The sequence below is a fragment of the Panthera pardus genome, unplaced genomic scaffold (assembly GCF_024362965.1).
Source record: "Panthera pardus isolate Hobbes unplaced genomic scaffold, ASM2436296v1 HiC_scaffold_24, whole genome shotgun sequence".
In the NCBI taxonomy this organism is placed as follows: Eukaryota; Metazoa; Chordata; class Mammalia; order Carnivora; family Felidae; genus Panthera; species Panthera pardus.
The window spans coordinates 27,901,724-27,928,218 of record NW_026526810.1 but is presented as its reverse complement, the minus strand read 5'-3'; positions in this window follow the sequence as shown (position 1 = coordinate 27,928,218).

The following is a 26,495-nucleotide window of genomic DNA, read 5'->3' as shown; positions in this document are numbered from 1 at the left end:
TTTGCAGGTGAGGAAGCTTGAGGCCAGCAAAGTTCAATAGTAAGCGTGATGTCTCAAGGGGAGCAGGGACAGAGGGTCCCGGCTGCGGGGAAAGCAGAGGCAAACCTGGGTTCAGTTGTAACGACAGTCCTCTCAGGCTTCCCCGATAATTCTTTCTTCTAGTTTGCGATGGCATCTTCCTTTTTTATGGATGGTTCTAGTCATCATTTCTTTCCACATTTAAGACGTGTCGTGTGCTTTGTGATGTCAGGTGGGAAGAAAGACTAGTTCAGTTTTTCTCAACACTGGCCTCACCCCGAAGGCTTGCTAAATTCGAATCTCAGGGAGGGAGGCAGGCCCAGGAATCTGCATTTAACCCGCTTGCTAGGTGGGTCTCAGGCACTCAACATGGAGAGCCATTGGCCCAGAGAGACCAGAGGTCAAAGCCCTGGCTGCACAACAAGACCTTTTGAACAAAAAGAATTCCCTAGGCCATACCTCAAAGATTCAGATTCTGTCGGTCTCAGGTGACATACAACCACTGTTGTTTGTTAAGGATTTCCAGGTATTGGGGCGCCTGGGTGGCTCAGCTGGTTGAGCATCTGACTCTTGGATTCGGCTCAGGTCATGATCCCAGGGTCATGGTATCGAGCCCCGCCTTGAGCTCCATTCCGAGGCATGGAGTCCGCTTCAGATTTTGTGTCCCCCTGTCTCTCCGCCCCACCCCCTGCTTGTGCTCTGTCTCTGTCTTTCAAATGAATAAACATTAAAAAAAAAAAGAATAATTTTTCTGACCCTACCCTCAGTTCACAGTTACTAAAATATGATCCCACATCCACCCCCGCTTATAAGGTGCCACCATAGTAGGTGCAGAAAGCACGAACGCGGTAGAATGAATTACTTTTCAAGAAATATTCGTGATCCCATTTATTTTAGACCTTGGACACAGAGTCCAGGCTAACTTGTATACACAAATGGTGATATTTCAGTTTTTACATAGAAGATAGCAATGCTGTCTATAACGTGGTAATGAAGACATTCTAAGTTCTTTTTTTTTTTTTAATTTTAATGTTTATTTATTTTTGAGAGAGAGACAGAGTATGAACGGGAAAGGGGCAAAGAGAGAGGGAGACACAGAATCCGAAGCTGGCTCCGGGCTCCGAGCTGTCAGCAAAGAGCCCGACGCAGGGCTCGAACTCAAGAACTGCAAGATCATGACCTGGGCCAAAGTCAGCTGCTCAAACGACTGAGCCACCCGGGTGCCCCAAGACATTCTAAGTTCTTATAAGCTACGCTCAAAAATCCTTTCTCCTCCCGGTTAGCTGGTGTAGACATCTAGCCTGCGACGTACACATTTTGCATTTAATGTATTTGTATAGCTTCTACCGGGATCATTTTAGGATTCTGAGCTCCCGAAGTATATTCAAAGGCAGTTTTCATCTTATGAGCTTGATTTCAGAGTGAAGCCTTGTTTCTCTTAAGCAAGTATTTTAATTCTAGACTTATTGACAATATAAATTATAAAACTGACGGGATTTTTTGGACAAACCGTCTATCATCTCCCACACCACAAAGCCACAGACTCAAATGCCTGTAGGGATGAGGCGGGCCGCATAAATGAATGGAGCAGGCCTCGGGTGTCCTACCAGGGGGCTGGGAAGACTGTGGAAAACGTTGGGGGGTGCACACGCCCAGACATTTAAAACAATAATAAAGTCTCCGCTGTGTCTGTCAGTCAAAACAATCTGCAGGCCCCATGTGGCCCATGGACAGCCAGTCTGCGCAATCTATAGGGGGCGGGCCCAGGGCCCAGGCCTCTAGGACAGATACATAAGAGACACTTCCCCCATTTTGGAGAGACTGTTTTACCCCGGCAGTCAAATCTCCATGCCTCCTTTTTTCACTCTGGGATTACTGTTGCCACCTAAGTGGAAGGAAATGCATTAAATTCCTGACTGAAGGGAGATCGGTGTCAGGAACTCTTTGGTGAGCCAGCTATTGAATGAGGTTCATGGTTTCTGTTCCCAGAACTCTGTCTGGAGTTTTGGGAGTTATTACAAAAGCAATGCATGCTCATTGTAGACAAAACAGAACTATGGAAACATACCAACAAGAAAACAAAAATACATACAGACAAAACACATATAGATGAGCTAACGGCTTAGCAACTCAGTGCACATATTTCAGACAAGTGTGCGAGCGTAGTTCGCAAATGTACTTTTCCTTCCAACTTCCGCTCCTTCGGGAACTTCTTTCTCCCAGGGAAAAATTCGCTATCTTTCTAAATTATTGTCTTTGTCTCAGCAAGGGATATGGCAGAGTAGGTACGGGAATCATAAAATCTCTTCCAAAGCCTTATTAAATAAGTGAAAAAAAAAAGTAACTTAAGACAGAAGAAAACAATACTTCACAAAATATTAGAAGAAAACCTTCCTGGGGCACCTGGATGGCTCAGTCGATTGGGTGTCCGACTTCGGCTCAGGTCATGATCTCACGGTCGGTGAGTTCGAGCCCCGCGTCGGGCTCTGTGCTGACAGCTCAGAGCCTGGAGCCTGCTTCAGATTCTGTGTCTCCCTCTCTCTCTGCCCCTCCCCCCGCTCACGCTCTGTCTCTCTCTCTGTCTCTCTCAAAAACAAACGTTAAAAAAATTTTTTTAAAAAAGAAGAAAACCTTCCTGAAAAAAAAAATTATGAGCTTATACCTTAAAGGAGGAAAATGCAGAACAAATTAGACCATGGCACATCTTGATGAAGTTACTGAACCGTTAGGAATAACACAAAAATTTTACAGTTATTCTGGCTGTATATATAACTCACCTTCAGGAAGCAAACTCAGGATGATTTTTTTTTAATTTTTTTTTTAAGTCTATTTATTCTGAGACAGTGAGAGAGTGTGAGCAGGGGAGGGGCAGAGAGAGAGACACACACACATAATCTGAAGCAGGCTCCAGGCTCCGAGCTGTCAGCACAGAGCCTGACGCGGGTCTCGAACTTACAGACCTTGAGATCATGACCTGAGCCGAAGTAGGACGCTCAACCGACTGAGCCACCCAGGCATCCCATATCAAAATTTAAAACTTCTGCCCTCAGAAAAAAAATTGAAAAGGGGCAACTCAGAGTGGGAGAAAACATTCGCAATATGAATATATGACAAGTAATTTGCATCTGGAATAAATAAGAAGAACACTTAGGACTCAATAATAAAACCGAATTTAAAATGAGCAAAACATTCAAAGAGACCCTTTACCAAAGAAGACGTATGAAAGCTCAGTAAAGCACATGAAAAAAAATGCCCAACCTCGTTCATTATGGCAAATGCAAATGAAAACCACAAGACAATGGTATTCTGTATCCCTAGAATGTCTAAAATAAGAAAGGGCTGACAATACCAAGTGTTGGCAAGGATGGAGACCAAGTAGCACTCTTGGAAGTGTAAAATGGTACAACCACTTTGGAGAGCACTCTGGCAAATTTCTTTTAAAGCTAAACATCTATCATGTGATCCAGCCATTCTGCCCCCAGGTATTTACCCAACAGAATACGTCCATATAAAGACTTTGGACAAGCATGGCGGCAGCAGCTTTATTTATAATAGCTTCAAACTGGAACCAACCCACCTGTCCATTAACAGGTGAGTTATTGGACAAATTGTATTCTTTCCATGCGGTCGGACACAACATGGCGATAAAAAGGAATAAATGCGACAACACGGATGAATCTCAGACATTATGGTGAATAAAAGAAGTCATATGCCAAAGAATACGGACTTTATTATGTCTTACATATGAAGTTTTAGAGGAAACTAAATCAATTATTGTGATGGGGGTGCCTGGGTGGCCAGTCAATTGAGCATCCAATTCTTGATTTCAGGTCATGACCCCAGGGTCATGGGATGGAGCTTCACCTCGGTCTCTGTTCTGAGTGTGGATCCTGCTTAGGATTCTCTCTCTCTTCCTCTGCCCCTCTCCCTGGCTCATACTCTCTCTCTGTAAAAAAAAAAAAAAAGAAAAGAAAAGAAAATTACTGTGATGGAAACCAATCTGTAGTTGCCTGGGGTCAGGAGTTGGGGGACATTGACCGGAAAAGGGTACAAGGAAACGTTGGGAGTGATGGAAATGTTTTCTATCTTGGTTGTGGAGACAACCGTTACATAGGTATATACATTTGTGAAGTCAACAACTTGACTTGTTTGTATTTAAAATACAATGACAATTTTCATTTATGGAAAGTGTACCTCAATAAAGGTACATTTTTCTTAAAATGAAAAGATCTCTTACAAATCAGTACTTAAAAAAGAAAAAACCCATCAACCCAATAGATCAGTAGGCAATGTATGTGAACAGGCAAATGAAAACAAGTCAACTGAGTACAAATTAACACATGAAAAGATGTTCAAGCTTACTTATAATTAAAAACCCATCAAATAGCAGTGAGTCATTGCTTACCCATTAGACTTACGAATATTAACCAGATTTATAATACACAGGGTTTTCTGGGATATGAAGACACAGGAACTCTTCTCCACCTCATCGTTTTAGCAATGAATGTGATTTATTTTTATAATGAAAATTTTCCAAAACGAAATCAGTTCCTCCCAGTCGTTTGTCCCAAACCACTTCATGACGAATCACTGCTCATGAAAGTACACAGTCCTTAGCCTGGCCGTCAAACCCTCTGTGCTCCGGTTCAATTTCACGGCACCAACAGTGTTTATTAATGCGCACACTCTCCCAATCTCCACGACAATCTTATGAAGTTGGGTCCTGCCGGTCTGCTGCTACTCTTCCACAACCTAGCATGGTCTGGCACATGGAAGGTGCCAAATAAATACTAGTAGGGAATTGCCTGGACACCCTCACTACTGCCTTCCACCCCTACACAGAGTGCCCATCTGTCTTACCTTTATGATGTGCCTGTTTGGTGCCCGATGTTCTCAGGTGAAAGGGTGGGAAGAGAGGCTGGGTGAATAAGAGGTGGTCCTTGCCTTGTGGCCGTGGAAGGCAAAGGTATCAGCTGTGAACTCGCCATCAGGCCACACCACCACAGGCATGTGCCAAGTATGGGCAGGATGCCAAGGCCAAGAGGACACAACTTCCAAGTTCACCTGGGCTCCCTCCCTCTTCCTTTATTTCCTCCCATCACCAAAGTCTCTCCCCTTGCTCCCGTAGTCATCAGGACTTCTGGATGTTGACCTGGGCATCATCCTGTTCTTCCTCGTCTTAGATACAAAGAGCCACCCGAGCCTCATTTGTCTCTAACGCCAGGTACCAAATCGGGGATCTAAGAGAAAGATTGTTATCCAGGATACATAACTGGGGGGAATGAGTCTCTGCTGGTGGTAGGAGGTAGGATGATTGCAGAGGGAGGATCTCTTCTCTCCTGTATTCTCCTGGGCTCGACGGATATCTGAAAGCTCACCCACCAGGCACCAGGATTTAAGGAGCTGAATCGGTTGCCTGGGCAGTTGCCCCCACCTCCCACTCTGCTCCTTGAGTGCAAGGCCTGATGGAAGAGGGCAAAGCCCTCAGACAGTGAACGCCCCATCCTCAGTCAGGAGGCCACGTGTTAACTAAGCAGCTCTGCCGAGCAGGGCACTGTGACATTGCCCACGGCCCAACCACAGATTGAAGGTCCCAAGTTCCCAAACGGGGGCAGGAGTGAGTGAATAAGTAGCTTCAGGAACTGGTGGTTTATGGACACCGAGATCTGGAAGCCCAGGGGAAAACCTGTCCATGAATACATTTCTTTCAAGTGCCAGCCAGGATTTTATCTAAGGAAGGGATTCCTTCAGAAGCATGAGCAGGGGGGGGATCTCAGGGTCTAGGGTGCCGAGGGCCAATTAAAGAGGAACCTCAGGCTTAGAGGTCCAACAGGTGGGCTCAGGACGGGGAGCATCCTTCAGAGAAGGAACGAGGCCCTTGTGCCGGTGGCTGGCACTGACAGAGATGCAGGAGGGGACCAACATGGCCCAAGCCTTCCAGGTGTTGTTGGAGCAGGAAGAAGGAATCATGGGTGGCGAGTGCCTCCTCTCAGAATCTGTTCTGTCGGCCCACTCTCCCTCCACGAGACCTCCGCACACCGAAGATGCCTCCCCCCACCCCCCACCCCACCAAAGACCTCCCTGCATGAGACATCAGGTCACCACATAACACAACAGCCGTCCCTGGTGGCCCATTCTCACCGGGCACCAGGCTGGGCAGGCACTGACACCTGTCATTTTGTGTTCACAACACCCTGTGGGATCTGGACCACGATCACCCCCAACTGGGACGATCAGAAACAGGGCTCAAAATGTTCAGGAACTTATCCAAGGTCACATGCCCCGTGACCCAGACACACGTCCATGGCACCGGATACCGTGTTCTCTCAAGGATCGTGCCTCGGAGGGCCCTAGGTGAGGAGCTGGAGATCCCATGAGGCTCATTCCTTCCAAGGGTACAAATGGGCAGGTTAACAACCCAGCTACACCCTAGCCAGGTTTGAGGGGCATAAAATCAATGTACTTAGACAGCGTGAAATGAGGGCGTTTAATGAGGATGGCAAAGATAGCATAGAGCAGTCCCGTTTTTATTCTCCTGTCGGCGTCTTCTCAGAGGGACCCAAAGCTCAGAACATTAAGGGCTGGGGGCGGGGGGTTCTTTCCGAAAGAATTCTAGAAGCAGTGCGTTCCGATCTCACTTCTGCCCCCATCTGGCCTCGGGGTAAGAGAGAGGAGGCGCCACGTAACTTGGGAGGTGGTCTGGAGGCGGGCAGACCTCGCCATCGGGGGCAGGGGCCTCTCATCCCAGAGGAGAAGGGCTGCGCCCACAACGCCTCCTGTGGGGGCGGCGGCTCCCTAACCCCAGACCCTCGCTCTCTTTTGCTGAAGTAACACCCATCATACCAACCATGACGCACAAGTGTCATCGGCCACGCTCTCCTCTCACCTTCCAACCAAACTGGAGCGTAAGATAAAAAACGTGTCACCGGAGAGAGTGGTGACCACTTTGCTACATGGGTTGGATGCAAAGGAAACCATTCACCTCCGTGACGGCTCCTGAGGGTTCTCTCAGTCAGAGGCAGCACCCCATGTCTGATTAGAGGCCGGGGGATGACGAGATGGGGGGGGGAGAGGGGGTCTGGCATTCACAGACCTGGGGCCCTGCCTCGCGCTTTCCAACAAGAATCAACGTGGATTCTCCATGCAAACAAGCTAAAGAGAAGCAGCCACGCTCTCATCCTTGAGAACGCTCCCAGCCTCCCGGGCTGTCCCGATTCCTTAAAGAACGGTCTCCGTGCCAACTTAAATATTGCATTTGGTTGGGAGAGGAGGAACCGCCGTCCCAGAACGGAAGTCAAAGTATTCCACAAATATTGCTTCTTAAATAACACGTTAAAAAAATATACCACGTCCGGTGGTGAAGAACTACTGAATTATCGAATCCCCTGAAGCATCCTGTAAGGCTTGCCGTGGCTCGTGAAGCCCCATAAAAAAAAACAAGGCAGTAAATAGCCGGAAAGGAACGCCAGGCCCCCTGTCAAATGCCTGTACGAGCCAACGCTAGGCACCTTCGTGTAGTCTTTCCACTTAAACTAATGATTAAACAGATTAAACAGATGATTAAACAAATAAAGATTAATGAAACAAGTCAAGTAATCAAATCTGCACGGGTGCATAAACGAATGATTCCAGACAATATTAGAGCAAATTGTCTAAAACTAGTAGGGAAGGCGTCCGTTCAGCATCAACAGCTTTTGTGGGGCTCTCACTTGGATGCAATCAAAACATTTGTTTCCACTAAGACGGATACGAAGCGTTAAGATGTCAGTTTCTGCAAAGGCACTGTCTTCGGTAAGGAGATTGGCCCCACCGACCAGGCTCCGTTACCAAGGAGGCTGTGAGCGTTGCGTTTGGGGTGCGTGGAAGGTTCTCTGCTCTGTGAAACAGGCTGGGCCTGTCTAATAAATCTGAGCCATCTGAAAGAAGACAGAGACATCTAAACTACCGGAGAGCGTGTGGGGGAGAGAAAGCAACTGTTCCAGTCCCTTCTGGCTCTTTAGAAACTCCTTGGTAATTAGTGGTCATTGATATGCTAATTACGGTGTCTGCTTATCTAGGTCTTTCTCCTTGAGAGGCCAACTATTCCCCCGGTGCACTATCGGAAGGAATAAAATGCTACCTCTTAGCATGGATGCTCTATCCAGGCTTGTGTTGACGTCGTTGGTAATTAAAGCCAGTGAGGTTGTGTTGCTCCTGTCCAGGAGAGTTTCTGGGTTTCAACCACGCCGGCTGATGTGGGGGTTCTCATTGGCCACTCGTTTGTAATTCTTGGCATAGGGAGTCTAAATCCTTGCTAGCCCAGGTGTGGTCCTTGGGCCAGCAGCATCTGCCACGTTGGGGAGGCCCAACCTGTAGCACTGGGATCTACATTTTAGACTTTATCTCAGGGACGGTTTGAGAGGCCCTGATCTGCTTATTTTGAGCCCTGTACGGTTTCTTGGGCACGCGGGCAGGTGGGCGGAGAGGCAGAAGGGCCTCTATCATGCTCCGGAGGGAGGGTCTGTAAGAAATGCTTCGAAGAACCGCTTTGGGAAAAGTGGTTGCCTGGGCACCTGCTGGAGTTTCAGCGGGGACCCAGGGCACGTCCACCGAGTGCGTCTGTCCCACTCACCGTGGCCTGCCCGATGCTGCCGCCTGCACCGATGGTGCACACAGCTTAAGGAAGGGCTTCCTTGTTGGATTGCAAGTAATGGAACCAGACTAATTTAAGGAATAAAAAGAGGGGAGTTGTTTGCTTTTCATACAGATAAGAGCATCTCCCAGAAGCCTCAGATTGGATGCTGCTTCAGAAAAGCACGGGGGCTCCCATCTCACAGCCCTCAGCTCCGCCACCCCCCCAGCACCTTCTCGTTTTTCTGCTTCTCTCGGAGTCTGTGCATCATGCTCTCTGCAGGCCAGCTTCTTCCCCACTTCTACTTGTTGCACAAGCCACAGCTGCCTGCCCAAATATACCCATGGACACCTGGGGACTTTGTCTTCCAACCAAATTCCAAAATGCTCTGTTTGGATAGTGACCACCTGGCCCAATCAGCGATGGCAGTGAGACCATGTAGAACAGCCATGTGTATGGGGAACCCATGCCGGTGCCCGGCAGGTGTGCGTGTGTGAGAAAGAGAGAGAGAGACAGAGACCAGAAAGACACAGAGAGGGCTATCATCAGAGAAAAGGAAGTCCAGTAACTTGCCCAAGGTCGTGGGGTGGTGACCCCAGGATTTGAACCCGCAGAGGTCCACTACGGGCTTCAGCCTTCTCTGCTCCTTCACTGTTACCTTCCTGGCTCCCTGCCCATCTCTGGCCTCTGGAAGGTAAGTGAACCTTGTCGTCATTCCCTTGTCCCCTCTGCACGCTGGCATCTCCCTTTCCACACCCACACTCTGGTCTTCCTCCTCACTGGCTATCCCCTCGCTTCTCAGAAAACACCCTACCCGCTGGGGCTCCTTAGTGCTACTATCCCAGACCCTGATCTCTGAAGGGGATTTGCTACCTGATAAGGTAAAAGCAATCTGTGTGATGTTATGGATGCCGAAGTGATAACATGTCAACCCCCCGGAGATCCCATTGGTATTTTATCAGACACAATACCTGCTCTGAAGGTGAAAACTGCAGGGCTCTGACGGGCTAAAAGGGGAGATATTTGGAAGTGGAATTGCCTTTTGGGATTCCTGAACCGTTCCCAAATCGAGGGCTTGAGAGACAGAAAGATTCAGCATAGAGAAAGGGAGAGAAAACCTTGATAAAATGTGAGAAACTTGTCGCCAGTACAGACGTTTGGCCCACTCCTGCGATCCGGGTTGAGTCCTGGGAGGCGGAGCTTAGGAATCTGTGTTTTTAGTAAGTTCTGCTCTCCCCTGCTCCCATCACGGGGGACTGGCATGGCCATCCCAGGTGAACACTTGGGACCCACTCTGGCCCATGGGGACCCAGCGGGCCAGCAGGGGAGCCTCGTACTACGGTCAAACAACAAGCTGGTGGTGGGCTTGAGAATGAGATGTGGGTCTCTGGATGCACGTTTCAGCAGGCTTGCAAAGCAGGGCCAGGCCCAGAGAAAAACAGGAAGAAAAATTTAGAAAGCCGAGAGGAAAAACTTTCTTACACAGCAACAGAAACATCCAGAACTAAGAGAGGCTTCGTGTGTTCAGCGGCTAACACCAGGGTAAGAACTCCAGAGTTGCCCAGAGCCCTCCTCCCCACCTCACCCAGAACCCGGCTCAAAGGGACCAACCCTTACCCCCACCCCCACTTGTCATTAATATCAGGCCCTATGGAACGGAGAAGGTCAAAGCCTTTGGAGTCAGAGGGACCCTGGTTCAAGCCTCGGTTCTGTGCTTTGTGAGATCTGAGGGCAAGGTCCTTAATACCTCCATGCCTCAGTTCCCGTCTAAGCCTGAGTTCCCCCCAAAAGCAGAGCCCAAGAAACAGGCTTGTCTTCAGATCACTTATTTCAGAAGGGAGCCGAGGAATAGGCACGAAGGATCACTGCTGGGATGACCTTCTGAGCAGCCTTAAGAAATGCATCCACCTGGCAGAGGAATGGAGAGAACATTCTTCCACTGGTTTCCATTCCTCACTGGTCACGGCTGGCTCTACAGATGCCTTCCTGCACACCGGCTTCCCCGGACACCTTGTGCTTGGCCATCACAAAGCCCCAAGGCGGCAGGTGAGAGCAGCGGGGCAAAGTTGGCCAAACTAGCTCAGAACTGGTCACCGCAGCGACTGGAGCAAGGCAGACGCCGAGGGTTTCAGTGATGCCAAAAGCTATCGATACAGTTCCCCAGAGGGTCATTATGACCCCAGAGTGTCACCCCAGAATCCAGGCTGCGAGCAACAGAAACCAGTGCTGTTTACTACGAGCATAAAGGGCTCTGAGAATCAACAGGAATTCGAAGAATAAGCCTCGGAAAGGGGGAAAAACTAAGGTTGCTGCTGACAGCCCAGCAGCAGACGGCACAACCAGCTTTTAGGGAGAACAGACTGGCTGGGGTACTTGTCCCACGTCCACTGCCCCTGGACTCTGTCGTGAGTCCGTTCCAACAGTCCCGTCGTCTTTGGCTCTTTGCACACGATTCAGAGTCCAGACGGGAGCATCTGACTGGCGAAGCCTGAGCCACGTGTCCCCACCCTGAATACTCCAGAATGACTAGGGAGCGAGCATCTTGCTCTATTTGCTTTCCGACACCAAGACTTACCTACAGGAAGTAGATTTATGGTCTGGCATCCCAAAGAGTGAAACAAGCCACCTGCAACGCTTGCCCAGTACCGGGGCTGACACATGGTAGGGGCCCAATCAATAGCAGCGCCTGGTGCCCCGTGAAGCTGTCATTCTGTCTCCTCTATACGCGTCCTGAAACCCACGCTGGTCTCGCACCTCACACTTGACTGACCGGTGGATTTCTGTAAGGAACAGCAGCCCTAGTTAAAGCAAACCCAGAGCCCCGAGGCAAGACTCCCTCTGGGAAGGGGAGGCTATGCTCACAGGTTCACAGTTATTCTCACTTCATTTTGCTCCCTGAGGGATGCGCTTTCGCCTCCGCTGCCCAGACAGGGGTTTGATCCTCCCGCAGAAGTCTCTGGTCCTCTCAAGGCCGGAGAGGTAAAGATCCAGGCTTCGTTTGAATGGGCCAGGCGCTTTGGTACACCATCATGCCATGGGGGCATGTGAGATTTGGGAGGCCCCGGAGCGACAGCCATAAGGTTGACATTGACAGTACCCCAAGGGGCCATGACAGCGAGCCGACTTGAAGACCAAAGGTGCAGATTGCAGCTGGAATCACCAAGCCACGTCCTCCTGGATCAGGAAGGAATTCTGGAAAGGGTGAAGTCCCCATTGCCTTGTTTTGCCAAGGAAGAAAAATCCAGGGAGAGACAGTGACTTTCCCCTGGTCACGCAGGTAGCCGATGGCAGACCGACGCTTAGAATTTACATTCGATTCTCCCAAGTTTGGTGTCTCTTCCATCCCACTAAGCTGGCGAACGTTTCCCACCCCAAAATGCTCCGCGGCCGAGTCACCTGTGGCAAAGCCCTTTGGCAAAAATTCCGCCCTTCCTTTGTCTTCAAAAACAGCATCCTTCCACTCCACTTTGCAATCATCCATTTGCTGTCCTAAAATTACTGCAGCCTCGTTTGCTTATTTTAGCTACCATGGGTCTGAAATTTACAGCCAGCTTGGGTGAGCTTCTCAAAGCCGGAACCAATCCCCAGGCGCATCTGTCTCTGAGTGGACACCACGAAGCGCAGACCAGTTATGGCCCAAAAAAATCAAGGAGGAAAGGATTTAGCCAGCTTCTGCCCTCTCCGCATTTCCCGGGTCACTAAAGAAGCTACTTCCATTAAGAATTCTCAGTCGCCTGTAACCCAAGAAATAAATCAGGCGCTCAACTGATCCGCCCAGCCAGGGTGGCCTCCCCGTCAAGCATTAGGGGGTTGGCACTGTGGGCACCAATATTTACAGATCGGGTCAAGCAGTGACACGTCAGGCGTGTTCTAAGAAGTGGAGGTCTTTGCACGCTCGACATCCGCGGTGGGGAGGATGAAGGAAATGGAGCAGGGGAGGCTCGCAGAACATTCCACGCAGCCTCAGAGGACCTGGAGGGTAGCATGGGAGGTAGATCGGAACTCCCAGGGGATTCTTCTTCTTTTTTTCTTTTTTTAATTTTTTTTTTTAATGTTTTTATTTATTTTTGAGACCGAGAGAGACAGAGCACGAGCAGGGGAGGGGCAGAGAGAGAGGGAGACACAGAATCCGAAACAGGTTCCGGGCCCTGAGCTGTCAGCACAGAGCCCGATGCCGGGCTCGAACCCACAAACCGTGAGATTATGACCTGAGCCGAGGTCGCACGCTCAACCGACGGAGCCACCCAGGTGCCCCAAGAGTCAGACGATTAACCAACTGAGCCACCCGGGCGTCTCTGACGGTTGAAATTTGTAATGTACTTTCCCTTTGGCCTTCTTGGAGGGTAACCTTCTCGGTCCATCCCAGGCAACTCCCTCCCTGGAAGGAGGTTAGACTCTGTTTCAAAAGAGAGGCAGAAGGGCTGAGGCAATATTCAGTTATTGACACAGAAAATAGGATTATGCATCGGGTGCAACAGTTTCGTAAACCGAGCTGTGGTCTCAGAGAGGATTTCTAAATTCCTTTATCTCCTTCATTAGTATATCAACCGCCTCAGTTCACAGAATCCTGATAAGGAATGGGCAGATCTTGTGCCCTGTTTGCCATAAGGGCTCAGCAAAGATTTGGAGATAAAAAGGGGGAGACATAATGAGTGTAAGCCTCCACTGTCCCCTTCCACACACTAGATGTCCCTCTAGGAGCCCCCTCAGTGGGGCTAGGAACGGACTGCAGGGCCAGTGTGCTGGACCCAATGCTGGCCGGCCCCCCCCCCGCCAGACTGCATCCCGTGGGAGTGAAGAAGGGACAGAGTCAGCCAAGGGTGCCAGCCAACTCTGGCCAAGCCAAGGTCTCCCCCCACCTGAGGCTCTGGCAGTGAGTACCCCCGAGACATTACTCAGGTGGACAAGGCAGCGGTGGGGGGTGGGGTGCAGAGGAAATTCAGTCCAAAGGCTTGGATTCGTCCTCCCACCAAATGGATTTATAAAGGTTTTACAAGCCCCTCTCTCTACCTACACCTGGATCCCATCTTAGCAAGTGCCGCAGCTCAGTATTTTTACTCAAATGAGTAAAAATTTCCCTAACAGGACTGTTTCAAATGATCAGAGCCAACTGTATTCGATCACCTTAGACAATTAGTTAATTCCCGCCCCCCCTGCTCACCAAGATTGGGAGGAAAATCTCGTTATGCGTGGGGAAAAAAAAAAAATCAACCAGTTATATTTCTTCTGCATGTATAAACTTTGTGAGTCTACTGATCAGATCAGCCGTATACACATCTATGCAGGGCAGAGTGTGGTTGTGGCCAGACGAATGGGAAAATGGTAAGCTGGCGAAGTCCGGAGCAGAGTATGGTGAGGCTAGGAGGGGCATTTCTTGTTTCTGTCTGACTAGCCCCTCTGTCTCACTTCTTCAGGTCACCCTCTTTGGAGGACGAACCTCCCAAAGTCCACGTGGTCAGGGTGAGGTTATCAGTCCCGTTAGCCCTCCCCCCACCCAGGCTGAGGCAGGATATTCCTCTGACCAATCAGAGACGTGGTCATCTACACGAGTGCAGTGATTGGTTCAGAAGGATACTGTCCCGCACAGGACCAAGAGTCTTCTCTGATCTTTAATACACAGATGCTTGGAAGGAGGTGGGTGGGGAGGGAAGAAAAGGTATATCTTGCTTTTACATTTCAAGCCTTGAGGAACCAGGCTTAGGGCTACCAGGGGCTGTAGTCCCCCCGCATCCTGCCCCCATATGAGGAAGGGCCCTGACTCATAGAGGGAACCAAAGAAAAGAGATGGATAGGGAGGGCCAAGCCCTATTTCCCAGTGACATAATTTGTTCCCCTGAATCCATCCATGTCTAAAGGCAACCTTAGACTCCATAGTTCCATGAATCGCTAGATTCTATTTTCGATTCTCAAGCTAGCTTGAGTTTTTCTCATCACCACCAAAGGAGAGCCTTACTCACATAGAAATGCCAGGAAGGCTGCCTGGAACAGGTAGGTGTAGAGCTCAATCTTGGAAGATCAGAAGTTCAGGTTTTGGTTCACAGAGATGGAGAAGGTAGGAACTGGAGAAGAGAACATGAGCACAGTTACCAGTGGTGGCTCATGTGATGGAGGTGAAGCATAGGACACAGAGTCAAAAGTTTGGCTGGGCCCAAATTATCTAGATCCTGAGCAACAAAGAGAGGACAATGGAGATCCTCCTATAGACAATGGAGGTCCATAAAAGGTGTTTGAGCAGAATATGGCAACATGGAACCAGTCTCGCGGGAGGATTGCTCTGACCTTGAGGCCCGAGATCTCGGGCCAAGGAAGCTTCGACCTCCAGGTGCTCATCCCTACGCGTTTCTTTATGTCAAAGTCTGTAACCACAACTGGAATGAGCATGCTGTGAGGGACCTTAAGGAACATGGAGTCCCGTTCCTACTTTTACAGAAGACAGGGGACATGACTTACCCAAGATCACTGGCAAAACCTGGACTAGTGTCTGAGTCCCCATGTGCCTAGACCATGACGAAATGGCAGAGTCACTTTATGCCACTTCTCTTACAGGTCAGGTGTAAGGCTTAACCCCTGTCTCAGGTTTCTATTGTCGTACAACAAATTAGCACAAACATAATGGCTTCCAACAGCACCCCTTTATCGGCTCATGGTTCTGTAGGTCAGAAGTCTGGCCCAGGACGTCTGGGATTTCTGCTCAGCGTAGGACAGCACTGAAATCAAGGTATCGGCCAGGTTGGGTTCTTATCTGGAGGATCTGAGGAAAACTCCACGTTCAAGCTATTTCTGTTGTTGGCAAATTTAGCTCCTTGTGGTTGTCAGCCTGAGGACCCCGTTTTCTGGCTGGTTATCATTGGGGGACTGCTCTCAGTTTCTAAAGGCCATCCTCCACCTTCAAGGCATAAATGGTGGAATGCATCTTCCGTATGCTTCAAATCTCTCACTCTCTCTTCTGCAACCAGCTGGAGAAAACTCTGCCTTTAAAAGGCCCAGGTGGGGGAGCCTGGGTGGCTCAGTTGGTTGAGCGTCTGGCTCTTGGTTTCGGTTCAGGTCATGATCTCACAGTTCCGTAAGTTCGAGCCCCGCGTCGGGCTCTGCGCTGACGGCTCAGAGCCTGGGGCCCGCTTTGGATTCTGTGTCTCCCTCTCTCTCTGCCCCTCCCCCACTCACACTCGGCCTCTCTCTCTGTCAAAAATCAACATTAAAAAAAAATTTTTTTTAAAGAAATAAACTTAAAAAGAATTTTTTTTTTTTTTAAATAAAGAAAAGGCCCATGGGATTAGGTCAGTTTCACCTTGTCCGGTGATTAATGATCTTAAGCACATCAGCAAAACCCCTTCATGGTAGAACCGAGATTAAGGGTTGATTGAGGGGAGAAAGTACGAGTACACTAAGGTCCGATAATCTTGGGGGGGGGGCACCTGAGAATCGTACCTCCCACGGCACCACAGTGCCCCCCGCCCGGGATGTGTTACTCATGAGGGGTATCTGATGGTTTATTTCACTGAACTGATGTATGTGTTGGGAGAGTGCACAAATACACAGAAGCCAGGCTCATCCCGTCAAGTAACAAAATAGAAGAGTCGGAGCAGGGGACCTCTGGGCCCGCACAGCCATTGGAGCAGAGCAGCCCCCGCGACGATGGCCCAGCCAAGCACCTTTATGTCAGTGGCTTAGCCCATGAGCCGTGTGGCCAGTCTTCAAGGAGCGGTCAGCCCTTAGCCCCTTTAGTCAATTCCTTTACGGGGAGCTTGGAAGGGGTGAGGGGGGAGATCTGCTCAGAGAGGGAAATCCACAGGGAGACAAGGTGCAAGAAAGAAACACACCGTTCTTGGAACTCTGCCCTCTGACCTCCCTCGGTTCCACCGGGAGGACCTGCCCTTTGGAGCACCCTGCTCCCCTCCACTCTGGAAGGTCAGGGGCCCCGACAGGCCCCGCCAGCAGGAGCCCCACAGTCTAGGAGAAGTGGCAACTGCTACATTGTCTCGGGAGAGGCCCGCCTCTGACCGTCCCCGGCTCCTGCAGGGTCGGCTCAGCTCCGAGCAGTTTGTTTTTTTTTTTTTTTTGAAAATCTCATAAATTTCCAAGAAACTTCTCCAGACAACTGTCACGAGGCTGCACCTGGCAAACAAACACAAACAGAGCTCTCCTCCACCAGATTAGTTACTTAATTAAGAAGAGAAGGAGACAAGGCACATAATGTGGAGATAATTACCCATCTTGCCAAGTCTCCGAGTGCAGTGTGGCGCACGCCAGCAAATCACAGCATCGCTGCTAATGCATATTCATCCAAAGTTGTAACCGCTGTGAACATTTTCCACACAGACGGCAATATGTTCAACCAACAATCTGAGCTCCCTCTCGGATTCCAGCATCTTCCCACACCCTCGCCCTGCCTTCCCGGGCCCCTTCCCTGTCTCTCTGTGAAGGAATTTGCTAAACAAAGCAAACAGCAAACGCGCGCGTTACAAGTGACTGCGATCAAAATGCACTCCGGGTGACGCTGTTGAGGGACAATCACTTCCGGACCTCAAATGGAGGTGTTGGGTTGTTTTTCGTTTTTTTTTTCCTTCTTCTTCCCTGATTCTTCCCTAACCTACTGCCTCGTTCAATTTAATCTCGTTTAATTGAATTACAAGGGTTTGTTGCGCGTTACTGTTTTAGGGCCGGTGTCAACCAAGCGGAATGGAGGTGGCAAGATGAGTATAATGAGGTGTCAGCCCAGGAGGCCCATTCCATGGGAAAAAGAGCTCTCCTCTGTGAGCCAGGCGGACCGGGTATTATTTTAATCCTCTTTGACAGATGAAGAAACAAGCCCAGAGAGGCTAAGGCAACGGCCAAAACAACACAGTAGACTCAACAGGTGGTACGGGCCTTTTCCGTTTTCTGACTCCAAATCCTATGTACAAGGCAGACAAGGGGAAATTCTGCCTGGGAGACAGAGAAGGACGGAAAAGAAGCACACCTTTCCCTGTGCTAAAACAGAAGCACAAACTGAACAAAGTGGAAGAACAGGAGGAGAGATGTGGGAAAATCAGCGAGGTGGGAGCCACGTGCAAGAGGTATGATGTGAATATGTCTAAGTGAGGAGTAAGGTCTTAGCGGACAGAAACGGCAGCAAGGACATTTCAGGTGCAGATGAAAGCACGGAGGGCCAGACACATTCAGAAAGGAGAAGGGTGAAGAGGAAAATCAGGCCGGAAGGTTAGGCTGGGGCCAGGGCGTATGGGGCTTTGAATGCCAGGGTGAAAGGAATAAGCAAGGGCATTTGGAATACAGTTTGGAAATGGAGCTAAGGTTAGCAAGCTGGCAGTCAGGCCTTTAGAGGAGGAAGACCATAAGGACTTTGATAAATCCAGAGAAGGAGGAATTTGGCTTAATTATTTCCAGCACATGCTCAAGTGGTAGGGAAATTGACAATGTTGTGAGCTTTGCCTGAATGCACACTTAATGCCATAATTATCTGACGTCCTACTCTCTCTACTCAGCCTTCCTTGCCCTAGGTCAGCTAAGAGAGCCAATGGGAGACCACACCCAATTCTAAGAAAGATGAGGAAACTAACTCACTTCAGAGAAACTCAGAATTGTCTTTCTCACCTCAGGTTAGGCCCCAAAGATCTCGAAAGACATTTAGGGGAAGACTATGGTTGGCCTCCCTGATATATCCTTCAAAGATCAAGGCATAACACCTATTATGCCTCCCTCTTCTTTTTTTTTTTAATTTTTGAAAAATCTTTATTTATTTTTGAGGGAGAGAGACAGAATGTGAGCGGCGGAAAGCGGGGGGGAGGGCAGAGAAAGAGGGAGACACAGGATCTGAAGCAGGCTCCAGGCTCCGAGCTGTCAGCACAGAACCCGACGCGGGGCTCAAACCCACGGACCGCGAGGTATGGAGGAGCAGGTACATAGGTATCTGCCATCCTTGGCCATTGTCCCAGGGTCTTTGGCTAGTTTAAGCCTTCATGGAGTCTGGGATTAACTTCTCGAATTCCTGAAGGAGTAGGGAGCAGAAAAGAGCTAGGGTTGTTTCTGTATATTGAACTCTTACAGTATTAGGACACAAGGGAAATGCCTCATTCTTAAGTTGCCCTCCATGGCTAAGGATGGCCTTCTCAAGAAGGTGGCTCTCAACGTTCACTGTGCATCAGAATAACCAGTAGCTTTTGCAATGACTTGGCTGCCCCACAGAGATCTGGTTTCAGGTGGTCGGGGGCAGGGACAGACACGAGCACTCTTTAAAGCTCCCCAGTGGGTTCTGATGTGCTACCAAGGTGAGCACCTTCATGCCAAGGGCAAGTCCAACTCAGGGAGCAGCCTAGAGCCGATGACTGAGCCCCCATCATGAGGTTCCTGTTCCTCCAAGGCCATCTGAAGGTTCTGGTTCTTGCCTAGGAGGTGCAGACGGCTCAGTTGGTGATAAGATACACAGAGAAGAGATGTGTGTGTGTGTGTGTGAGAGAGAGAGAGAAAGAGAGAGCGTGCACGTTATGCTGCTGCTGTCCGATGGGATCTATGCGGGTCCTGAGGAGGAGGAGCAGGATTGAGACAGACGGATTAACTTGCATAAGGCAAGATAGGGGACGCTGAGCCGTGGGCATTGGTTGGAGGCTGGCTGGGAGAGGACACCAGAGAGGGCCTGGGACAGGACCCAGGTGGCCCACGAAAGAATTTGCCAAGAACTGAAGTCGTGAACCAGGGGCCGGGTCCCACCAGGTGGGAGCTCTCTCTCCAGACTTATCTGATGCCAAGTGCCCTTCTGGAAGCCCACATCTAGCCGGCTGCTGGCCTCAAGTACTGCCTCTCTGAGTTTCCTGTTCAAATGAGGTATTCACAATTAAAATTCCCTTCCGACGGCCATGTCTTTCAATAAAATTGAATTTCAAAAATTAGCTCCAGGACAGACTTTCAGTGACCTGCCCACCAGAGTTCACCAAGACCCAGATGGAAGAGTGGGCTCCCTTGGCCACATCCCTCCCTGCCTGGGCCCCAAGGCTCCTCCCCCCCGCCTTAATGTGTGCTCCGGGGGGTTGTCAAGAGCCCCTTGTTTCAACATGGCACCTGCCCAAGTTGCTTCTTTTGTCTCTTCCCGTCTCCCACCTGTTCGCCGGGACTTCTAAATTAGCGTCTGTTGTCAAGAAAACGCTCCGCTTCCTCCAAGGTGTGAATGGGGGGGGGGGGGATCCCATTTTGGGGGAGGGGAAGGTGATTTCCCAGGGCTGGCTTAGCGTACATCTTCGTCACTGCCTGGACGGCAAAGGCTAGAGTGGTCTCGAGAGCTGTGGTCCTCTGAGCCCCCGCAGTTAGGACCACTGCAGAGCTTTGTTAAAATGCAGATTCCCGCCCTCCCCCCCTTGCCCTCCTGAATCAGCATCTCTGTGGTTGGTGCACGTTACTGGGACCCGAGGCCCAGTGCGCGGGGCATCTGGAGGTCAGAAAAAAATCATCTCGGGCTTCACGGGCATGCAGAATCCGGTTCTGGAAGGATGAGGTATCTTCTCTAACTTGACCACGGACGGGGGTTTCCAACGCTTGTGTCTTCGTCACTTGCCATTTGTAGGAATGTGTGTGCATCACCGAGCTGGAGAGGCAGAGACACAGGACTGAGTAATACAGGGAACCAGAACTGTGCTTTGGAATATTTTCTCTGTGCCTGGATAAGCGGCTTCCTTGCCTCTTCCCTGACAGGTCACTTTGAGCAATCCTGGTGACAAGGGCGTTTGAATGTTGTGAAAGGCAAATCAGCATTTAATTAGATCGTCATTCCCGATAGAACCAGAAGAACTAAAGGAATGGTGGCAGTCAGAACCACTCTGCCCAGATCAGATGCTCACAGCTTCGCCTGTTCCCTGGAGACCCAAAGAATCTCCGCCCTATGGTCTGTGGGCCAAGGGCTCGCTCCCTGTCTATATATCTGGCGATCGCTAACACTCAGCCCTGTAACCCGTCCGAAACTGCCTTGACACCTTAAAGCCCTGTTCAAACATGGCCGATGATTACTACAGGAATTTCTTCTCCCCACGAATACTGCTCGGGCATCTACTCCAAGTCAGGGGCTTTGCCATAACTCATCTTGCAGGGGACCGCCGAGATTCTCACGTCCGTTCCATAGGTGAGGAGACAGAGATGTAGAAGACCAGCCCAAAGTCACACAATCAGTGGGAGACGGGACTCCATGAGCTTCTATGAGAAGCCCTCTTTCCGCGGGTCTTCTGTCCATCAGTGTGGTCTTTCTTTCTCCAGCCGAAGCCAGGATTCTCCTCACCGTTAGTATCTGACCCTTGTGACGTCCCAAGGGGCAGTGACGTTTTCAAACCAACTTGTTTTAACGTCTTCTGATTAAGAATGCTTGCTGGTATATATACTATGGAGACTGTTAGGAGGTGGAAGGCAGTGGTGTGATTCTCTCTAGAGAGATTCTCTCGAGGATTCTCTCTAGAGTCCTTCCTCCAACATGGGCACCTTCACTGGGCCCCTGCTCCGCGTGGGTTCGTTCTGTGGGGCCTGGGGAGAAATGGAAATCACGGGCTGCTACCCCGAGCTCATATTTGACAGATTCTACTTGTGCAGAATGCAGCCTTTGGTCCCTCCTGTACAGAGGTTCATGGAGAAGACCCTTTAGGCTTGGAAGAGGGTGCTTGGGAGGAGGTTGAGGGCCTCTTAGTGGTAACACGGTGGTTCAGGAGAGCGGATCTGGGTGGCCCTGGAGGCTCATCCCCAAGATGGCGGCCCAGCTGGACAGACCTCTTCTTCCCATTGACCAGTTGTTGCTCCCTGAACCCCTTCCCTAAACGAGGTGGAGCATTAGGGGGCCAGGAGTCTTTCCACGGTGCACCCGGTCCTAAGAGCCTGGTCTAAACATGCTCTCTGGGAGATAATCCAGGCTCCTGGGCCGGGAGGCCCCTGCTCTTTCTCTGTTGGGAAGTTGAACCCCAGGATGCCCCATTTTACCTTACCCTGCAGGGCACTAGGAGTGTATGTGAGCATGCTTTCTTTGCATGACGATGGCAGCGACAGAGGGATGGGGCCAACATGGGACTAACTGTGGTTTTGCAAAGTGGCGAGAAAACAGTAGGCAGGACTCATGAGAGTCCCTCTCTGCATCCAGGCTAGTTCTGATGGGTGGACCATTGCTATGGAAATGGCCTTAGAGCCAATGGCCTGAGACACAGGGGAACAGGGAAGGGCTCGATGACAGGCCCCATGGGTGACTCCCACGGATGCTCTCAAAGGGCACCCCCGAGATGCTGGGACACCGCATGGAGGCCTCTGGCCAGGAGAACACTCTTAACCCTCTGGGGGCCTCCCGATGAGGAAGTACAGGCCCCGCCGTGACGATGGGGTGTTCTCTTCACCCCAGGCCCCGACCTGCCCATTCCCACCCTGGGGGTCCAGCAGGGTTGTGCCCATTTCTTTCTAAGCCAACCTTGGACACTTGGCCCAACTGTTTCCTGTTTCCTTCCTTCTCCAGGCTGGGCTCACCTGGAGGCTGACCCCTCTATGAGCACGGCCCCGGTCTTCCTCCCCTCCTGCCTCACCCACTGTCTTTGGGGAGACGGACTTACTCTCTGGGGGGAAGGGACTCCATGCCAGGCCTTACGCCGGGTGCTTTTATGCATCTTATTTAATCCCCATTCTGCTCTGGGAGTCCAGGATTACTGCTCTGTTCTGCAGTCAGACCTCATTTAAATCCTTGCCTCTACCACCTGCAAGCAGTTTGAACTTGGAAAAGTTCCCGAATTCCCGAGCCTCCGTCTTTGCACCCATAAAATGGAGCACGCCAACTTCTTTGTGGGTTTGCCCTCCGATTGTCATGAGAGTTACTATTAGGAGCTCGGGAAGTTTTGAATGACTTGGCCCAAGGTCACGCAGCTGATAAAAACAGAAAAGCTGGATCTGAATTCAGTTCTGACTAGTTGCAGAGGGCTTCGGCGAGAGCCCCTTGGGGCAGCGGGTCTCAAGTCCAGCAGCGGCACCGGAAATGCAAATTCTCTGCCCCCACCCCCCACCCCACCCCAGGCCCACAGAGTCAGGGACTCCGGCGGGGGGGGGGGGGGGGGGGGCGGTGGCCAGACCCAACTATCTACATACCCTCCGGGGGACCCTGATGCGGGCTCAGGCTGGAGAACCCCTGAGAGGAGAGAGAGAACAGGACACCCCCTCAGCCTCCCTGCTGCCCCGCCCACCTGTCACTCAGACGAAACTTGAGAGCGTTTCAAAGCCGCCTGCAAAGTGGTGTCAGGCAAAGCCACTCTGTAAGATCTAAGAGGAGGAGGCACGAAGGAGAAATTAGAATCAGGGAGGAAGTCAGCGCCAACAGGACAGTTACTCTGAATGGGTTTTTAAAAACAACAACATAAGGTGAGTCGTATCTTCATAACTTCCCAAGATCTCGCTCCCACCCTTCCTTTCGCTGGACGCCCCCCTGAGCTCCCAGTCCTGAGAAGAACAGGCCGAGGCACCTTGCAAAGCTGGGGGGGTGGGGCTTCACCTCGCCGCATTTCTTGCAGCCCGTGCAACGGGGAGGCTTGACAAGAGGGGTGGCTGGAGATCCACAGCTACTCCTGTGAGATCTTGAAAAGGAAAAAAAAAAAGGAGAAGATTGACCACTTTTCCATGGAAACTGAAAGAAAAAGCCCAGGAGGCCATTCATGCTGTCAGTGGAGGGAGCAGGGGGGCCCCGCCAGGACTGGGGGAGATGCCCGGAACTCAGAATTCATGGAGAGGATTGCCTGACCCTGACCCTGACTGTCAGCGCCTCCTGAGTGCCTCGTTGGCCCCACGCTGGTCCCAGCCCTGTGTGAAGGTAAACCCATCCCTTGGTATTCGGATTTTGTTTTCCCCCTAATAAATCACCTGAGTCAAGACATCATTTCCTGCTTTGATTGAAAAAAGACACCTGCAAAACAGACTGGTGAGAGCCCAGAAGCATCTGCTGCCACCTGCTTGCCTGTGGTCCTGCCGGGAGGAGTGAGCCTCTCCCCCAACACCGAGGCGGGAGCCCTGCTGACAGTACGGTACCCCAGGGACCCTGCCACCGGCCTCCCAGCTGCCAGGCCGGCCTCTCGGCACCCGGAGCCTCCCAGGCAGCAGGTGGGAGCCCCACCGGGGAAGGCAATGAAACTCACAGCCGTAAACGAGTTTATTATTGTTGTTAACTCGGGAAATAAACGTCTCAAGCACTAATAAAACATTGTGTTTTCTGTCTTTATGTCTCGGAGCCCAGGTTTTTCCCAGCAGTACGGCTGCTTGGAGCTGGCGTGGCCCTCGGTGACACGGCCCGGGATCTGGGGCTCGGGGGCGGGGGGACCTCCTCTGTAGCCCCAGCCCTACTAGGCTCCTTCAGGAAGTGTCAGCAGAGGGGGGCACCGCAGAGGGACTTGGCCAGGGAGAAGCGTTTATAAGGAAGAAAACACACACAGATCTTGAGGCGTCTAAGGAAGCGTTACATTTCCACTCTGTTCCGGGCAGTGTGTGCTGTAACTTTATGTGTGTGTGCCTGCGCGTGTGTGCATGTGCGTGTGTGCGTGTGGTGAACGCCCTCCTGCCTTGACATGGAGTCGAGATTACACGTGGACCCTGGCGGTGCTGAGTCTAAGACCGAAGGACAGGGGTCCCTCGGCGAGGTTCGCCCTGGGCAAAGGCAGGTGAGAATAAATCCTTCGGGAGTCTTGGGCTCTTTTACCGGCCAGGTGTTTGGATCTGGCCAGTGCTAGTTGTTACAATCGAATAAACTTGAAATTACCAGGGGATTAACACAAAATGAGTTTCTTTCTTGCCCCGCGAGGGTGTTTCTGGTTGACGGGCAGCTCTCCTCCTCATGGTGATTCCGGGCTCCAGGCCCTACCCAACTTGGGATCTGCACTCTTCTAGGGCCCGTGTAGCTGCTGGTGAACAAGGCAAGTTCACATCCCACTGGGGAGACCTGGTCACGGGAGCCTGGCAGTCATGGCTCCTGACTGAGCAGCGGCCTCAGGATGTTCTAGGAGTGTGATTTTCTGGCAGACGGTGGTCTTCTCTGCCACAAGCCAGGGGCTCAACCTATTGCAGGGCCGTGCAGAGGAGCCAAGGTCACAGGTCCCTGTCTATAGGTCCGTCTGACCACCCTCAGTCCTGACATCTGCCCCACCAGAGGGCCTGATTGTCACTAGGGGGACCAAGGAAAGGCAGGTGATAAGTGACTCCCTGTAGTAGGTGATCGCTTAATGCTTCAATGTCTCTAGCTGGAAAATGGGGTTTCTGAGAGTACCTGCGTCTTCGGACTGAGTGAGTTTTAAATGAAATGACACATGGGAGCACCCTTAGCCCGCAGCACCTTCACCTTCACTGTGAGTGTTCAGTAATGAAGATGGGGAGGAGGGCAAGTCTACCTCAGAGCCAGGAAAGCCAGGAAAAGAGGCAGTTAGCGTGGATACAAAAAGGAGACACTCTGGGGCGCCTGGGTGGTTCAGTCCGTTAAGGGCCTGACATCGGCTCGGGTCATGATCTCACGGTTCGTGAGTTGGAGCCCCACGTCGGGCTCTGTGCTGACAGCTCAGAGCCCAGAACCTGCTTCGGATTCTGTGTCTCCTTCTCTCTCTGCCCTTCCCCCGTTCGTGCTCTGTCTCTCAAAACTTAATAAACATTAAAAAAATTGTTTCGATACATGAAAGAAAAGGAGACAGTCTTCTCTTCCCTCTGTCCTAACAACCCCAAATCTGAGCCCTGTGGTCCTCACGTCTGAGCCTGGCCACGGCCTTGTAAGTTAGAACTGTATGTGTGTGCGTGGCTTAAAATCACTCATGCAAAAACAAACCGATACTAAACACCTTCCCCCAGACAATGAATCACAACTACTCACGCAGAGAGGAGAGAGAAACAAATATAGACTTTTTTTTCTTTCAGAAAAAAAAAAAAAATGCAGTTTCAGCTATAGATGCTACGTGTTATATTTAGTGTAGGTTTGGCATAATCATATACTGCCTTACATTATTCGAGGGTTTAAGTAAGTATATCAATTCCAAAAATAATTACCCTGCTAGGAGTTTGGAGAGAGGGGGAGATAAGAAATGTGGCATCTAGCTCCCAAAGGGCTGATGATGGTGGGCATGTGAGAAGGGACAGCCTGGTGTGGGCCATTTAAATAAAAAGCTCTGTGATTAAATGCGGCCCCCATGGCGCGGGGACAGCTCCGGGGCAGTTCTCCTACCAGGTAGCCAGGCAGCCTTTCCACGGTGGCCCCTTTCCACACTGGCCCAGGGTCCCCTCCCAACTCCGCCATTGGCTCTCTGTGATTTGGGGCAAGTGTATCACCTCTCTAAGCCTCACGTTCCCTGTGCACAAAATAGAGGACCTACCTAACAGGAGAACGGACCGCAGGTTAAACAAGACAGCAGATGGGGGCACCGTGTCTGTGATTTCGTAGTTATTAGATAGCTGTCAGTGTCCTTTTCTCTCGTGTTATTTCAAGGGCCTGGATAGCCACACAGTCTTACTTCTGTATGTCACTCGTGAATGGCCACCATTAGAATATCATCTCTGGGGGCGCCTGGATGGCTCAGTCGGTTAAGCATTCGACTTTGGCTCAGGTCAATGATCTCACGGCTCGTGAGTTCGAGCCCCACATCAGGTTCTGTGATGACAGTGCAGAGCCTGCTTGGGATTCTCTCTCTCTCTCTCTCTCTCTCTCTCTCCCTCCTCCTCCCCTGATCTCTCCCTCTCTCTCTCAAAAGAAAGAAATAAACATTAAAAAAAAAAAGAACGTCATCTCTCAAGCCTCTGATCCTTGCGAAAATACAGTGCCATTGGGAGAAAATTGGGGGGACTGTGCCTGGTAGAAACAGTGCAGAATAAGGGGCTGGAAAGTGCTGGAAGCAACACACACACACACACACAC